We start from the raw sequence: 14,784 nt of genomic DNA, 5'->3' as shown, positions 1-14,784 counted from the left end.
ATGAAATGAAATGCTATTGATTGCAGGAGACACATTAGAACCCCACTGCTAGCACAACAGCATAAAAAAAGCTAGACTGCAGTTTGCAAAATGTACATGATTAAGCCAAAATTATTCTGGGAAAGAGTCTCATGGACAGATGATTTAGATATAAAGCTTTTTGGTAAAGCACATCATTATACTGTTTATCGAAAATGGAAAGAGGCCTACAAAGAGAAGAACACATCACTTACAGTCAAATATGGTGAAGGTTCAAATATGTTTTAGGATTATTTTGCTTCCTTTGGGTGCCTTGACTGTGTGTAAGGCATCATGAAATTTGAATATTACCAATGGATTTTGGGTCACAGTGTAGTGCCCAGTGTCAGAAAGCGGGATGTGCATCCAATGTCAGGACAATGACCCCAAATATGCTTCTAGAATCACCCAGAAATTGATGGAAACAAAACGCTGAAGAGTGGCCAGCAATGAGTCCAGATCTAAATCCCATTAAACAGAGTGGTACCGTAGCCAAGGTATCCCTAACAGGACCTCATCAATTTCGTCAGGAATGACGAGCAGAGATATAATTTCCTGATGAGATGGCGACATGGACAGAGAAAAAGAGATGGTCTGGTGTGTTATCTGTGAGGGCAGTGTTGACCCATTTACCACACGTACGGTTACTGGTTGAGCCAACATTACCAGGGGAATTGCGTAACGTTGGGCGATGGTGGAAGACATAAAATTGCCCTCCGCCCCAGAATCCACGCAGAGCTCTTCCGAGTGGGTAAATGAGCCTATAGTAATTGTCCCCTTAAAGGACAATTTGGAGGCAAACGTCGCCATGTCTAGTGTACCTCCACCTACTGCCACTAGACGCTGATGTTTCCTCGACCGCTGGGAACATCTGGTGGCAAGATGTCCTGACTGCTGGCAAACATGACAAACCTGGAGTGCACGACCGGTCCGGGACTTAGATCAGGCTCATGACTCTACCATGGCCTCATGTGACTCAGGGGCCTGGACTGTAGATTTAAAACGTTTGGTGAAGGTGGGAGCCAGCCGAAACCTCTGCCTACACTGGGCTCGCTCTAACCTCCGCTCATAAAAACGGAGGTCAATACGAGTGGACACAGCTATTAACTCCTCCAGTGTGATGGGAATCTCCCTAGAGGCCAGAGCGTCCTTCACTTGGTCAGCCAGCCCCCTCCAAAATATCGGAATAAGGGCTTTATCCGACCACTCCAGCTCAGATGCTAGGGTGCGAAAGTGGACGGCAAAATGGCTGACAAAGGACGAGCCCTGAGTCAATGCCAACAGTTGGAGCGCCGTATCATGGGTGACACGAGGTCCTAAAAAAAGACCTGTTTCAGAGTGCTCAGGAACAACGGAGCACTCTGCAACATATGATCGCCACACTCCCACAGCGGCGTAGCCCACTCCAACGCCCTGTCCGACAGGAGAGACACAATAAATCCCACCTTAGCCCGCTCGGTGGGGAAACGTGCAGCCAGAAGCTCGAAATGGATAGAGCACTGGCTCACGAAACCCCTACAAGATTTACAATCACCAGAAATTTTTTCTGGCAGCAAGTGTCGGAACAGGGGTAGCAGTGGACAAGGTTGCTGCAGCCACACTAGCAGCCTGAACAGCAACTGCAGTTACATCTACAGCTGAGGTTGTGCGCTCGAGAGCCACCAACCTACTCTCCAGCTGCTGATGTATCGCATGGATTGCTGTGTGTCTGCCATTGCTAGCCAGACCCTGGCGCTAGTATGTTAGGGCTGGCGGAAGGCACCAAGTATATTTAGATATTATTATTGGTGCGTTCGCAGCCCAGGGTCCACCGTGCAGGAGACCAACCTGCTGCTAGCAAATGGTGACACAATATGGCGGTAGAAGCGAACTCTGTTACTTCACAGAGTCGCGCAGAAGGGAAAACGCTGTGCCCTTTTAGCGTCACAGGGGAACACATCTGCCTAACAGAGCAAAAGCAATCAGTGGTCAGGGAGTAGCAAGCACACAAACACCTCCTCTCCGGTGGAGCTGGAATTCTAATGGCTTTACGCCAGCCCTGAATTCACCATACAAACTCCTCACCGGAGGTGCCGGTATTCTAGTGGCTTATTTCAGCCGGACCCTGACCACAAGCAGATAAGACCACTGAGTAGCTAAAGCTCATAACATAGGCTGATACTAGTGCATGGCCGAGCGGCCATGCAAACCTTTTATAGCTGCAGCAACTTCAGGACCTTCCTAGAGGACCAATGGGAGCTGCTACAGTATCTGAGCAACTTCAGGACCTTCCTAGAGGACCAATGGGAGCTGCCACAGTACCTGAGCCATGTGACCCACGACCTCCAATGAGAGGTCTCACCCCAGGCATGCTCAGAAGGTGAAAAGCAGGACTTAGTCCCAGAGACATCTGCTCGCCGCTGACCAGTACTGGCTACAATGGCTGAGCCTGGAAACGCAGCAGTAAGCATCCGCACAGTATCAGGCTGAGCCAGACGCTGGGACCGACATCTCCGCTGAGCAGGCTCCACTGCGGCTGGAGAAGAATGGGAGACCGCAGAGGAGATGGTTCGAGATTCCCCCTGTGCAGAAGCGAGAGCTCGACCCCTAACAGATGATGCCAACAATTTTGTCCAGTCCATTTTTAGTGTTTTGTGTGAAATGATTTTCAATTTGCCTTTTTTATCATTTTTTTTAAACTGTGCAGATGAAATATAAATAAATATATACCTTCTGCATGTGACCAAATTTTTTTTGGGGGTGAAAAAATTGTCAATATTGTCATCTGCACAGTTTAATGTGCTTTATGTAAAATTCCACTGGTTTAAATTTTTTTTAAAAAATGCTTGGCCTGCTACAGTTTGGAAAATGTTTTGTTCCCAAAATAAACTACTGTCATCTATACAATTGAACATGCTTTGTATAAAATTCCAGTGGTTTAAAATTTGAAAAAAACGCTTGTTTTTTTTTGCTACAGTTCACAAAATCTTTTGTTCCAAAAATTTACTTTTGTCATCCATGAAGCATAATGTGCTTCGTGTGAAATTCCGGTGGTTTAACATCTATAAAAACAGCTTTGCTGCTACAGTTTATAACATTTTATTGTTTCAAAAATTGACTATTGTCATCCATACAGTTGAACGTGCTTTGTGTAAAATTACGGTGATTTGAAATAAAAAAAAAACCAAAAAGGCTTGTACATTGTACTCTTACAGGTCACCAATTTTTTTCTCATTTAACCCCTTAGTGACAAACCCAATTTTCAGCTTAATGAAAAACCAATTTTTACATTTCTGACCACTGTACCTTTATGTGGTTATAACTCTGGAACGCTTCAACGCATCCCACTGATTCTGAGATTGTTTTTTTGCGACATATTGTACTTCATGTTAGTGGTAATATTTCTTCGATATGACTTGCATTTATTTATGAAAAAAAGAAAATATGGTGAAAATTTTGCAATTTTCAAACTTTATGCCCTTAACTCAGAAAGTGGTGTCACACAAAATACTTAATAAATAACATTCCCACATATGTACTTTACATCAGCACAATTTTGGAAACAAATTTTTTTATGTTAGGACGTTATAACGGTTAACATTTGACCAGCGATTTCTCATTTTTCCAACAAAATTTACAAAACTATTTTTTTAGGAACCACCTCACATTTGAAGTGACTTTGGGGGGGTCAATATAACTGAAAATACCCAAAAGTGACACCATTCTAAAAATTGCACCCCTCAAGGTGCGCAAAACCACATTTAAGAAGTTTGTTAACCCTTCAGGTGCTTCATGAGAACTAAAGCAATGTGGAAGGAAAAAAATGAACATTTTACTTTTTTCACAAAAAAATTACTTTGGAAGTATTTTTTTAATTTTCCAAGGGTATCTGTGTTAGGGGTCGAGTTCCCGCTTCTGCACAGGGGGAATCTCGAGCCACTTCCGCTGCGGTCTCCCATTCTTGTCCAGCCGCAGTGGAGCCTGCTCAGCAAGGACGTCGGTCCCAGCGTCTTGCTCATTCTCACTCTGTTCTGAGAGTTAGTGCTGCTTCTCCAGTCTCTGCCTTTAAAGTCAGTGCTGGTCAGCAGCGAGCGGACTTCTCTGGGACTAAGTCCTTGTCTGCATGTACTGAGCATGCCCAGCGTAAGGTCTCCCGTTGGAGATCGAGGGTCATGTGCTCAGTCTCTGCAGCACATTCCATTGGTCCTCTTGGCAGGTCCTAGAAGGGCAAAAGTGCTGTGGCCACTTCCTGTGCTGCTGCTATATAAACTGCGCATGACCGCACGGCCATGCGCTAGTATTTTCTTTCAATTGCTTATGTGTGTATGTTGTGAGTGCAAGTCGTCCTTGGAAACCCCTACCCTATTGAATGTCTGTTCGCGGAAGGTGTATGGCTGCTACCTAGCGCCCGACTTAGCCTACAGCACTAACACACATCACAGCGTCCTGTAGCTGTGCCTGCCAGTACGGCGCCGTGCGCCTGCCTTGCGCTTTCCATACCCGAGTCTGGGTGGTTAGTGGCGTCCGTTAGTGCGGCATCGCTCGCACTCTTGTGCACATAAGATTGCTTAAGGTTCTCTACACACCCAGTTGCGGTGTTACGCCAGCAAGGGTCTAATCGGGCTCCAATCCCTTCTGGGGTTAAGTCCGCTGACCACTTGCTCGCGCACTAGTGCGGTACTGCGGTCCTGTGAATTAACAGGATCGCTTTCTTCACGCTGGGTGAGGTTTAACCCACGCGTGTATACCACCATATTGTCTGCTAATTGCTAGCAGCAGGTTCTCACCTGCACGGTGGACCCCGGACTGCGAACGCACCTTTATCATCTGTCTTGGTGCGTTCCGCCAGTCCTAACATAATACTAGCGCCAGGGTCTGGCTAGTAAAATGGCGGACGATCAGCGTTTACAGCGGTACATCCAGCAGCTGGAGGGAAGGTTGGCGGCTTTTGAGCGTTCAACCTCAGCTGTGGATGTTACTGCTGTCGCTGTTCAGGCTGCAAGTGTGGCTGCAGCTACCTTGTCCACTGCCGCTCCTGTACCGACGCTATCTCGCCTCCCGCTACCAGAGAAATTTTCTGGTGACAGTAAGTCCTGTAGGGGTTTCGTGAGTCAGTGCTCAATACATCTCGAGCTTCTGGCCTCTCGTTTCCCTACAGAGCGGGCTAAGGTGGGCTTTATAATTTCCTTATTGTCGGACAGGGCGTTGCAGTGGGCTACGCCGCTGTGGGAGCGTGGCGATCATGTGGTGCAGAGTGCTCCGTTATTCCTGAGCACTCTGAAACAGGTCTTTCTAGGACCTCGTGTCACCCATGACACGGCGCTCCAACTGTTGGCACTGACTCAGGGCTCGTCCTTGGTCAGCCTTTTTGCCGTCCATTTCCGCACTCTGGCATCTGAGCTGGAGTGGACGGATAAAGCCCTTATCCCTATATTTTGGAGGGGGCTGGCTGACCACGTTAAGGACGCTCTGGCCACTAGGGAGATTCCCGCCACACTGGAGGAGTTAATAGCAGTATCTACTCGCATTGACCTCCGTTTTCACGAGCGGAGGTTAGAGCGAGCCCAGTGTAGGCAGAGGTTTCGGCTGGCTCCCACCTTCGCCAAACCTTTGGAATCTCCAGTTCAGGCTCCTGAGTTCCAGGAACCTAAGGTGGTGTCACGAGCGGGATCTAAGTCCCAGACTGCTCGTGCACTCCAGGGTTGCCAGGTTTGCCAACAGTCAGGACATCTTGCCACCAGATGTCATCAGCGGTCGAGGAAACGTCAGCGTCTAGTGGTAGTAGGTGGAGGTGCACTAGACACTGCGACGTTTGCCTCCAAATTGTCCTTTAAGGGGACAATTACCTTTGGCTCATCCTCCCACTCGGTAGACCTCTGCGTGGATTCTGGGGCGGAGGGCAATTTTATGTCTTCTGCCTTCGCCCAACGTCACGCAATACCCCTGGTTATGCTATCCCAACCAGTAACGGTACGAGTGGTGAATGGGTCGACACTCCCCGCACAGATAACACATCAGACCATCCCTATTACTCTGTCCCTGTCGCCATCCCATCAGGAGATTATTTCTCTGCTCGTCATTCCTGAGGGTATTGATGAGGTCCTGTTGGGGATACCTTGGCTACGGTACCACTCTCCTCACATCGAGTGGTCCTCAGGCAGAATTCTGGGATGGGGTGGATCATGTGGGGGTAGGTGTCACCGAGAGTGCGTTCAGGTTGCTACTACTGAGGTACCAGCAGATCTATCCTCTCTTCCCAAGCAATATTGGTCTTATGCAGACGTATTCTCCAAGAAGGCGGCGGAGACCCTTCCGCCCCATCGCCCCTATGACTGTCCTATCGATCTCTTGCCTGGTGCTGAGCCTCCCCGGGGTCGAGTCTATCCATTATCTCTCCCGGAAACGGAGGCAATGTCTCAGTACATACAAGAGAATCTGGCAAGAGGGTTCATTAGGAAGTCAGTGTCACCTGCTGGGGCAGGGTTCTTCTTCGTGCAGAAGAAGAATGGAGAACTACGTCCATGCATAGACTACAGGGGTCTTAATGCTATCACAGTTAAGAACAAGTACCCTTTGCCGTTGATTTCTGAGCTTTTCGATAGGCTTCGGGGAGCTAGAGTGTTTACGAAACTAGATCTGCGGGGTGCTTACAACCTGATTCGCATCCGTGAGGGGGACGAGTGGAAAACGGCATTTAACACCAGAGATGGGCACTATGAGTATCTGGTGATGCCCTTCGGGCTCTGTAATGCACCTGCCGTTTTTCAAGACTTTGTCAATGACATCTTCCGGGATATGCTTTCCACCTCGGTTGTAGTCTATCTGGATGATATTCTCATCTTTTCTCCAGATATTGACTCCCACCGGAGAGATGTTGGCAGAGTCTTCGACCTCCTACGGGCAAACTCTCTTTACGCAAAGTTGGAGAAGTGTGTGTTTGAGCAGGAGTCCTTACCTTTCCTGGGCTATATCATCTCCGCCCAGGGATTGGCTATGGATCCTGCCAAACTACAGGCTGTGATGGACTGGCAAGAGCCCCATTCTCTTAAAGCGGTGCAGCGCTTTATGGGGTTCATAAACTATTACCGCCAGTTCATTCCCCACTTCTCAACTCTGGTAGCTCCCTTGGTAGCCCTCACCAAGAAGGGAGCGAATCCCAAATTGTGGTCGGAAGAGGTCTCCAAGGCCTTCACTTCTATTAAGTCCCACTTTGCTAGCGCTCCCATCTTACATCGTCCCGATGTGGATAAGCCATTCCTACTGGAGGTGGATGCCTCGTCCGTTGGTGCTGGAGCAGTCCTCTACCAAAAGGATGCTCAAGGTCGGAAGCATCCATGCTTCTTCTTCTCCAAGACCTTCACGCCAGCGGAGAGGAACTACTCCATCGGGGACAGGGAGTTGCTAGCAATGAAGTTGGCCTTTTCGGAGTGGAGACATCTTCTGGAAGGTGCGCGGTTTCCCTTCCAAGTTTACACGGACCACAAAAATTTGGTCTATTTGCAGACAGCCCAGCGGCTAAATTCTCGCCAGGCCAGATGGTCCCTGTTCTTCTCCCGGTTCCACTTTTCCCTTCATTATCTCGCCGGGGAGAAGAACATCCGTGCTGACGCTCTCTCTCGCTCCCTTATGTCAACTGAGGAGGAGGAAGAGGAGCCTCGGCTTATTGTCCCTTCCGAGAGCCTGAGAACCGTGGCGCCGGTTTCGCTAGAGTCTGTGCCTCCGGGCAAGACTTTTGTGCCCATTAATTTGCGACCGGAGGTTCTCTCTTGGGCTCATTCGTCCAGGGTGGGTGGACACTTTGGGACAAAGAGGACATCTGAGCTACTGGCGAGGACGTACTGGTGGCCGCATATGGTCCGGGATGTCAGGGATTATGTTCTGGCGTGTGTCTCCTGCGCCAAAAATAAATCTCCGCGTCAAAGGCCAGCTGGTTTGCTCTATCCCTTGCCGGTGGCAGATAGGCCCTGGGAGATGGTCGGGATGGACTTTGTTGTGGGTTTGCCCAAGTCTCGCGGCTGTACCATCATTTGGGTCATCACCGATCATTTCTCAAAAATGGTGCATTTGGTGCCGCTGCCTCGGTTACCTTCTGCACGGGCCTTGGCAGCGTTGTTCATCAGACATATCTTCCGCCTACATGGTATGCCAGACAAAATTGTCAGTGACCGGGGTCCCCAGTTTGCGTCTCGGTTCTGGAGAGAGCTCTGTCGTCTTCTCAGTATTGAGTTGAATCTCTCTTCCGCTTATCATCCCGAGACGAATGGGTTGGTAGAGAGGGCCAACCAGACCTTGGTCACATACCTGCGACATTTTGTTTCAGCCAGGCAGGATGACTGGGCATCCTTGCTATCATGGGCAGAGTTTGCACTGAACAACGCCGTTGCCGACTCCACTGGACAAACCCCATTCCTCCTCAACTATGGTCAGCATCCACGGGTACCTGTGCCTATGCCCGTGTCTTCCGCCGACTCCAGGGTGGCAGACTGGGCTGTGGAGGCACGGGATATTTGGGACCGCACTCAGGATGCCATTCGGGCCTCTAAGGAGAGAATGAGGTCCTCCGCTGATGCTCATCGGCGCCCCGCCCCGACCTTTGCTCCTGGCGACTTGGTGTGGCTCTCCGCCCGTAACATCAGGCTGCGAGTTGAGTCCACTAAATTTGCTCCTCGCTACTTGGGTCCATTCAAGGTCCTCGAGCAGGTTAATCCTGTGGTCTATCGTTTGGCCCTTCCGCCACGCCTGGGTATCACCGACACCTTTCATGTGTCCCTCTTGAAACCCGTGTATATGTCCCGCTTTTCCGAGTCATCTGCTGGGACATCGGGTTCGTCTACGGACGATTATGAGGTGAACGCTATTTTGGGGTGCAAGGTGGTGCGTGGTAAAAAATTTTATTTGGTGGACTGGAAGGGTTATGGCCCCGAGGACAGGTCCTGGGAGCCTGTTGAGCACATTCGGGCTCCGCAGCTCATTGCTGCCTTCGAACGTAGCGAGGCCCAAGGAGGGGGGGGCCCTAGGAGGGGGGGTAATGTTAGGGGTTGAGTTACCGCTTCTGCACAGGGGGAATCTCGAGCCACTTCCGCTGCGGTCTCCCATTCTTGTCCAGCCGCAGTGGAGCCTGCTCAGCAAGGACGTCGGTCCCAGCGTCTTGCTCATTCTCACTCTGTTCTGAGAGTTAGTGCTGCTTCTCCAGTCTCTGCCTTTAAAGTCAGTGCTGGTCAGCAGCGAGCGGACTTCTCTGGGACTAAGTCCTTGTCTGCATGTACTGAGCATGCCCAGCGTAAGGTCTCCCGTTGGAGATCGAGGGTCATGTGCTCAGTCTCTGCAGCACATTCCATTGGTCCTCTTGGCAGGTCCTAGAAGGGCAAAAGTGCTGTGGCCACTTCCTGTGCTGCTGCTATATAAACTGCGCATGACCGCACGGCCATGCGCTAGTATTTTCTTTCAATTGCTTATGTGTGTATGTTGTGAGTGCAAGTCGTCCTTGGAAACCCCTACCCTATTGAATGTCTGTTCGCGGAAGGTGTATGGCTGCTACCTAGCGCCCGACTTAGCCTACAGCACTAACACACATCACAGCGTCCTGTAGCTGTGCCTGCCAGTACGGCGCCGTGCGCCTGCCTTGCGCTTTCCATACCCGAGTCTGGGTGGTTAGTGGCGTCCGTTAGTGCGGCATCGCTCGCACTCTTGTGCACATAAGATTGCTTAAGGTTCTCTACACACCCAGTTGCGGTGTTACGCCAGCAAGGGTCTAATCGGGCTCCAATCCCTTCTGGGGTTAAGTCCGCTGACCACTTGCTCGCGCACTAGTGCGGTACTGCGGTCCTGTGAATTAACAGGATCGCTTTCTTCACGCTGGGTGAGGTTTAACCCACGCGTGTATACCACCATATTGTCTGCTAATTGCTAGCAGCAGGTTCTCACCTGCACGGTGGACCCCGGACTGCGAACGCACCTTTATCATCTGTCTTGGTGCGTTCCGCCAGTCCTAACAATCTGAAGGACCAAATTTGTTGTGCAATTTCGCCTGAGTATGCCGATACCCCATATGTGGGGAAAAGCCACTGTTTGGTTGCATGGCAGGGCTCAGAAGGGAGGGAGGACCATTTGACTTTCTGAATGCAAAATTGGCTGGAATCAATTAAGGGGCCATGTCACATTTGGAGACCCCCTGATGTACCTAAAGAGTGGAAACACCACACTTCTAACTCCAACCCTTAGCCCAATACACCCCTGAACCTAATCCCAACCATAACCACAACCCTCACCCCAACACACCCCTAACACTAATCCCAACCCTAACCACAACCTTAGCTACAACACACCCCTAACTAGAGTTGAGCGACTTTCACTTTTTTCGGATCGAGTCGGGTTTCGCGAAACCCAACTTTGTCAAAAGTCGGGTCGGGTGAAATCGGCCGATTATTGCGAAAAGTCAGGGGCCGACTGAAACACGAAACCCATTGCAAGTCAATGGGAAATCAAAATCGGCAGTGAGTGGAGAACAGGAAAACACCTACAGTGCCCATTTTAATGCCAAAAACATCACTTCTTATTACTTAAGCTTGTCAATCTTAATTAACTTTATAATAATAGTTAGGTATTGAAAACTGGGGGTCATTTGGCTAAAGTTGTGGGGTGGTAGGGCTGGCTCAAGATTTTCGTGGGACCAGGAAACGCGGAATACGTCATGGCGGTGGAGCAGGGAGAGGTAAATATTTCAACTTTGCAAGCGCTGTGATCCTGAGCAAGCAGGGGGGGCCCACTCGTTGGCACTGGCACAGGGCCCCTCATAGTACGGTGGTGTGTTTGACGGCGGGTGGCGCCTCCTACTGGCAGAGACACTTTTGCATACTATGAGGGGCCCTGTGCCAGTGACGTCGCCAACGAGTGTGCCCCCCCCACCTGAAAAAAGAACCTGCTCTTTCATCTGCACCTTCCTCTTTGTCCCCGTGTAAGGTGGTATAGTATGCGGGAAGGGGAACCTGACTTTCAGCAGGGTCAGATTCTGGTTGTGTAGAGTGCAAGGGGAATGTAGTGGTCTGGGTCAATGTACCAGCAGACTCATCTAGCAGTGGCTGGCCAATGGGCAGGATGAGGAGGAAACACAGATATAGGCCCAAATAATAAAGTAGGCTAAATGCAGTTCAAAATTGGTAACAGGACTAAACAGGCAGCATTGCTTTGTTCAGTGGAGGAAAACTGTAATGAGTGGCAGACACAGTTAGTAGGAACAAATAATAAAGTAGGGTAAATGCGGTTCAAAATTGGTAACAGGACTAAACAGGCGGCATTGCTTTGTTCAGTGGAGGAAAACTGTAATGAGTGGCAGACACAGTTAGTAGGCCCAAATAATAAAGTAGGCTAAATGAAGTGTTCAAAATTGGTAACAGGACTAAACAGGCGGCATTGCTTTGTTCAGTGGAGGAAAACTGTAATCATTGGCAGACACAGTTAGTAGGCCCAAATAATAAAGTAGGCTAAATGCAGTTCAAAATTGGTAACAGGACTAAACAGGCGGCATTGCTTTGTTCAGTGGAGGAAAACTGTAATGAGTGGCAGACACAGTTAGTAGGAACAAATAATAAAGTAGGGTAAATGCGGTTCAAAATTGGTAACAAGACTAAACAGGCGGCATTGCTTTGTTCAGTGGAGGAAAACTGTAATGAGTGGCAGACACAGTTAGTAGGCCCAAATAATAAAGTAGGCTAAATGCAGTTCAAAATTGGTAACAGGACTAAACAGGCGGCATTGCTTTGTTCAGTGGAGGAAAATTGTAATCAGTGGCAGACACAGTTAGTAGGCCCAAATAATAAAGTAGGCTAAATGTCTGCCAAAAAATTGTTCATAAATAAACAAGTGGCATAACTAGGTACAGGGGTGGGCTCATCTGCTGAGTAGCAGACAGTGGTAGTAGGCGCAAAGTATTAACTGGTCTAAATGGAAGCCAGGGCCCCTGTATATTTTAACTATCATCTATCATTTCAGCAAATTTGTATTGGCAGTGCCATTGAAGGATTTAACAGTACAGACTACACAGTGGTGGAACAGGGAGAGGTAAGTATTGCAAGTGGTAGAGCACTGTTCGAGCTGGGGGGAACACTCTCTCATGGGCAGCGGTACTGGCACAGGGCCCCTCATATTACGACTGTGTGCCTGACGTTAGTTGTGCACCACCACCATCAGAAACACTTCATTGTACTATGAGGGACCCTGTGCCAGTGCGGTCACCCAAGAGTGGGCCCGCCCACCTGTCCAGGCAAACGTCACTCGCATGGGTGCTTGCGCCAGGTGGTGACCACGGCCCTGTGGGGGAGTCAGCCCATTTAGGGAGGTATAAAAATGGCCTATGGTGGACATTCAGCAGCTGCAAATGGAGGAATTGGAGAAGTCAGAAAGAGGAGGCCAAAAGCAAGACATTTTTCAGGCAATCTACGTGTCAGCAGGGGAAGGTGGGGCAAAATAATTAGAAATCCATGATTGGTTCATTTTACTGAAGGTTAGATCATCCGGCTTTAAAAGCTGTTTTCCTACTCCCAGATAAGGGAGCCTTCGAGGCCTTGTGTAGCTAGACGATGACGCTGGCTCAACACCTCCAGCCTTAGGTGCTATTGTGCTTTTGCCACTACCACCAGATGCACCACCATCCGTGCCAGTTGGCAACCACCAGACTTCCTCATTTTTTGGAAAATCTAACCAAAATAACAACTGTTATATGGTACTGTAAAACAAGGTAGAAGGTGTATATAAACTTGTTGATAATTTAAATCTTCCTTTTTTTGGGAGACTGAACCAAAACTCAGGCCCTGTGCATAAAACAGCACAATGTAAGTGGCAGAAAGTGGCTGGCTGATATATATGACAAACTAACAGGACTGAAGTATATCCACTTTGTGAGAATTTGATTCTCCCTTTTTTATGGGGGAGACTGAACCAAAACTCAGGCCCACTGTATATAACAACGCAATCTAAGTGGCAGAAAGTGGCTGGCTGACATACGACAAACTAACAGGACAGAAGTATATCCACTTTGTGAGAATTTGAATCTCCCTTTTTTATTGGGAGACTGAACCAAAACTCAGGCCCAGTATATATAACAACGCAATCTAAGTGACAGAAAGTGGCTGGCTGATATACGACAAACTAACAGGACTGAAGTATATCCACTTTATGAGAATTTGAATCTCCCTTTTTTTGGGGGAGACTGAACCAAAACTCAGGCCCAGTGTATATAACAACACAATGTAAGTGGCAGAAAGTGGCTGGCTGATATACGACAAACTAACAGGACTGAAATATATCCACTTTGTAAGAATTTGAATCTCCCTTTTTTTGGGGATACTGAACCAAAACTCAGGCCCAGTGTATATAACAACGCAATCTAAGTGGCAGAAAGTGGCTGGCTGATATACGACAAACTAACAGGACTGAAGTATATCCACTTTGTAAGAATTTGAATCTCCCTTTTTTTGGGGAATCTGAACCAAAACTCAGGCCCAGTGTATATAACAACGCAATCTAAGTGACAGAAAGTGGCTGGCTGATATACGACAAACTAACAGGACTGAAGTATATCCACTTTATGAGAATTTGAATCTCCCCTTTTTTGGGGGAGACTGAACCAAAACTCAGGCCCAGTGTATATAAAAACGCAATCTAAGTGGCAGAAAGTGGCTGGCTGATATACGACAAACTAACAGGACTGAAGTATATCCACTTTGTAAGAATTTGAATCTCCCTTTTGTTTTGGGGAGACTGAACCAAAACTCAGGCCCAGTGTATATAACAACGCAATCTAAGTGGCAGAAAGTGGCTGGCTGACATACGACAAACTAACAGGACTGAAGTATATCCACTTTATGAGAATTTGAATCTCTTTTTTTGGGGATACTGAACCAAAACTCAGGCCCAGTGCATAAAACAACACAATGTAAGTGGCAGAAAGTGGCCGGCTGATATACGACAAACTAACAGGACTGAAGTATATCCACTTTATGAGAATTTGAATCTCTTTTTTTGGGGATACTGAACCAAAACTCAGGCCCAGTGCATAAAACAACACAATCTAAGTGACAGAAAGTGGCTGGCTGATATACGACAAACTAACAGGACTGAAGTATATCCACTTTATAAGAATTTGAATCTCCCCTTTTTTGGGGGAGACTGAACCAAAACTCAGGCCCAGTGTATATAAAAACGCAATCTAAGTGGCAGAAAGTGGCTGGCTGATATACGACAAACTAACAGGACTGAAGTATATCCACTTTGTAAGAATTTGAATCTCCCTTTTGTTTTGGGGAGACTGAACCAAAACTCAGGCCCAGTGTATATAAAAACGCAATCTAAGTGGCAGAAAGTGGCTGGCTGACATACGACAAACTAACAGGACTGAAGTATATCCACTTTATGAGAATTTGAATCTCCCTTTTTTATGGGGGAGACTGAACCAAAACTCAGGCCCACTGTATATAACAACGCAATCTAAGTGGCAGAAAGTGGCTGGCTGACATACGACAAACTGACAGGACAGAAGTATATCCACTTTATGAGAATTTGAATCTCCCTTTTTTATTGGGAGACTGAACCAAAACTCAGGCCCAGTATATATAACAACGCAATCTAAGTGACAGAAAGTGGCTGGCTGATATACAACAAACTAACAGGACTGAAGTATATCCACCTTGTGAGAATTTGAATCTCCCTTTTTTTTGGGGGGGAGACTGAACTAAAACTCCGGCCCAGTGCATAAAACAACACAATGCAAGTGGCAGAAGGTGGCTGGCTGAT

Source organism: Ranitomeya imitator, chromosome 1 (genome assembly GCF_032444005.1).
Source record: "Ranitomeya imitator isolate aRanImi1 chromosome 1, aRanImi1.pri, whole genome shotgun sequence".
In the NCBI taxonomy this organism is placed as follows: domain Eukaryota; kingdom Metazoa; phylum Chordata; class Amphibia; order Anura; family Dendrobatidae; genus Ranitomeya; species Ranitomeya imitator.
The sequence above is the reverse complement of the archived record's forward strand: the minus strand, read 5'-3'. Positions refer to the sequence as shown.